The 3,934-nt window shown below is 20.6% G+C and overlaps 1 protein-coding gene across 3 annotated transcripts in view; it reads left to right on the top strand.

The window, feature by feature from the left end:
- Window positions 1-3,934, top strand: part of LOC117174352 (N-acetyl-D-glucosamine kinase) — a 28,783-nt gene that overhangs the window by 18,913 nt on the left and 5,936 nt on the right. The gene's annotated exons all lie outside the window — the stretch shown is intronic.

Below are 3,934 nucleotides of genomic sequence, written 5' to 3'. Positions count from 1 at the left end.
TAGAGCTCCAAGGAGATTATGTTGAAAAATAAAAAAAAATTTACCCAAAAAAAAATTGTTTTTATACTTCATTCTAAGGACTTATTGAACTACCCTCGTAACATTTTTCTATATAAAAAAATATAAATCCACTTTATCATTTTCAATGCTTTAAATAAAAAAATCAATCAATAAATTTTAAAATTTTCAAAATTATATAATTTCAAGGAATTTTAAGCTAGAAACATTGAATATTGACAAATTGCATTTTTTTTTAACTGAACACTTCTCAAATTAGAAATTCAACTATTTTCTTTTTAAATAGATTAAATATCCTTGGAAAGCTTCAAAATTTTATTTCAAAATCTTGAGAAATCTAAAAGTTTTTTTTAATTTGTTTTAAATTTAAAATTATTTTAGAACTTTTTTCAGAACTTCTAAATATTGATTCTATCTAAATTCTATCTAAATATTGAAAAATTAATTAATTTTCAGAAAATTCTGCAAATTTTAGAAAACTTCTTTACAATTTGGATGTATGAATAACAATTGAACATTTATTATTTGTAGGCGAAATTTGAGTAATTTTAAGAGATATGTAGAAGTTTTGAAAAGATTCAAACTTAATGTAAAACTTGAAATGATAGCTTAATATAAAACGAAATGTCGATTTTCGCAGATTTTAAAGAGAAAAATTATATTCTTTTTAAGAATTATGAAAGGTTTCAAAAGAATAAAAACATTTCTTAAGATTGCTAGGAAAATTAAAAATAATTTTTCATTTTGAAAAATTATTTTAAGAGAATATTTAAAAAGTTTTTCAAAGATTTATACAAAATTTTTAAAAAAGATTCTAGAAGATTTTAAGAAAACTTTCTAAAATTTGCATAATAATTTTTTATCGTTTTAAAACTCCTAAATATCTCTTAAAATTACTCACATTTTTTCTACAGATGTTCATTTATAAATTATACATTAAAATAAAAAAATTTCACTTACAAATTAAGCATTTTTCAAATACAACAATTAAAAGTTCAGTTAAAGTATCTTTACTTTTAAATATTTGGTTTTAATTTACTTGTCTTAAATAAAAATTTAAATATTGCTAAATGTTAAATAATTAATCTTTTTTTAATTAAAAATGTCAAATTAAATGGGTTAAAAATGGAATATTTTCGACTGAAACAATATTTTAAATGTTATAAAATCCTTTAATTAAGAATATATTATTATGAAGTTTTTTTAAGTTCAGAATAGTTTATAAACTTCAGTCACACGTTCACAAACATTGCTAAATATTAAGTAATTAATCTTTTTTTAAATTAAAAATTCAAATTAAATGGGTTAAAAATGGAATATTTTCGACTGAAGCAATATTTTAATTTTAACAAAATCTTTTTATTAAGAATATATTATTATGAAGTTACTTTTAAGTTGAAAATAATTTATAAACTTTCAGTCACATGTTCACATTTGTCTAATAACTAAGACATTCAAATTGAAACCGTTTAAGTTTTAGCGTTAAAATGTGAAAATTCTTCAATTTTGAACTGATTTAAAATCGTTTTGTCAAATCATTTTTGTTTACTTTTTATTACTTAAAGTACAGATAAATTTAAACAAAATTGATTTAATTTATTAAATAAAAATGTTTTTCATCCAAAATTTTCAACATCAAAGGCTTTTATTTTTTATTTATTCAAGTCTTTAAGAAAGCATTTAAAAATTCTCTAAATTAAAAAGGTAAGCTTAAAATTAAAAATTTTAAATGGAAAATTATTAAAGTTAAAAAATGTTGAATTACGCATTGTAAGCTAAATAATAGCATAATTGAAAAACATAAAAGATCAGCTAATTATTTAAAAACTGTTGAAATCGAACGTGGACAGTTTTTTCTTCTACAAATTTGTAAAATTTCCGGTAAAAAAAAAGTGCACTGTCATTTCCCGCTTTTTCACGGTATCAAAAAATTCCCGGTCATTTCCCGGTTTTCCGGTCCAGCGGTCACTCTGAAAATGTATCTATTCCATTTTTCATTGAAAACTCATTTGATTAAGACTTAACTATTTTATTGAAAATTAATTTTTTGTGAAGAAAATTTAACTTTTTTTTATATTGATTGAAAATTAATCGTTTTTACTTGAAAATTTAACACTTTGATAGAAAGTTGATTAATCTTGTTCTAAACTCATCTCTTCTGGTACGAAATTAATCCTCTTGATTGAATCTAACTGCTTGATTGAAAGTTGGACTATTATGCTAAAAGTTGGCTTTTTTGTTGTTAAAAATTAACTTTTTTTAACTGAAAATGTAACTATCCAAGTATTGGTTGAATTTAAATCTTTTTTAGATAAAAACTCATGTATTTTGTTTAAAATTCAGCTATTCCTGCTGTAGATTTATCATATTAGTTGAAGAAATTCATCACTTCTGTTGAAAATATAACTATTTTATTTTTTTTTTAATTTATTTTGGTTGACAATTAATTTTCTGAACTGAAAATTGTACTATTCCATTTTTGTTTGAAAATGAATCTTTTTTAGTTCAAAATGCAACTACTGGGTTGAAAATTCATCTTTTTTAGTTCAAAATTAAACTACTTGGCTGAAAGTTAAAATATTTTGTTACCATTTTTTTCTTGGTTAAAAATTCATTATTTTAATTGAAAGTTCATCTCTTTGGTTAAATATTGAAATATTGTTGTAAAAATTCTTTTTTTTTCTTTTGTTAATAATTAGTTTTTTGACTGAAAATTGAGCTATTCTAATTTTGTTTAAAGATTGATCTTTTTTATTTAAAAATGCAACTATTTGGTTCAAAATAGATTTTTTTTTTGTTAAAAATTCCACTACTTAGTTTCAAATTTGTATATTTCGTGGAAAAATTATCTTTTTTCTGAAAATTCACTTTTTTCATAAAAAATGCAACTTTTCTAGTTAAAGAATCGCCAGTCGGTTTAAAAATTCATGATTTTAGTTGAAAATTAAACTACTTAACTGAAAGTTAAAATCTTTTGGTAAAAAAAAATTTTTTTAACAGTCATTATTTTAATTGAAAATTCATCTCTTTGGTAGAAAATTGATTTATTTTTGTGAAGATTATTATTTTTTGATAGTTAATTTTTTTACCTGAAAATTCTTATTTTATTATTTATATATATATTAGTTTATATTATTTTTCTTTGAAAATTAGTCTTTTTCAGTTAAATATTCAGGTATTCAGTTGAAAATTGAAATATTTTGTTGAAAATTATTTTTGCTTTCTTAGTTGATAATTTATTTTTTTAATTGAGCATTTAACTATTCCATTTTTGATAAAAATTAGTCCTTTTAAGTTCAAAATTCAACTATTTGTTGGGAAATTTATCTGTTTTAGTACGAAATTCATTTATATGGTTCCAAATTCATGGAATTTGTTGAGAAATCGTATTTCTTGGTAAAAAATTCTACTTTTTGTATGAAAATGTACCTTTTTGGTTAAAATTTCAACTATTCCTGTTGAAGATTCATCATATTAGTTTAAAAAATTTATCAGTTCGGTTACAAATTTAGCTATTTTCTTGAAAAATTTGTTTTTTCAGTTGATAATTAATTTTTAAACTAAATATTTAATTATTCCATTTTTGGTTAAAAGTTCATCGTTTTAAGATTAAATTACAACATTTTGATTAAAAAATAAGTATTTTTCTGAAATCTATATTTTTTCAACATAAAATTTCACTATTCCAGTGTCGGTTGAAAATTAATCGTTTTTGGTTTAAAATTCAATGCTATGGTTGTAAATTGATGTATTTTCTTGTAAATTCGGCTTTTTTAGAAAATGTAACTTAGAAAAAATTTCTTTATCTGCAATTATACCTATTCCTTTATTTTTTGATATTATGGTTTTGACAAGATAAAATATATTAAATAATTTAATGTTAATTGTCTTTTTTTAGTAATGATTTTTACTTCTA

The sequence above is a fragment of the Belonocnema kinseyi genome, chromosome 6 (assembly GCF_010883055.1).
Source record: "Belonocnema kinseyi isolate 2016_QV_RU_SX_M_011 chromosome 6, B_treatae_v1, whole genome shotgun sequence".
Lineage (NCBI taxonomy): Eukaryota > Metazoa > Arthropoda > Insecta > Hymenoptera > Cynipidae > Belonocnema > Belonocnema kinseyi.
The sequence above is the reverse complement of the archived record's forward strand: the minus strand, read 5'-3'. Positions and strand labels throughout refer to the sequence as shown.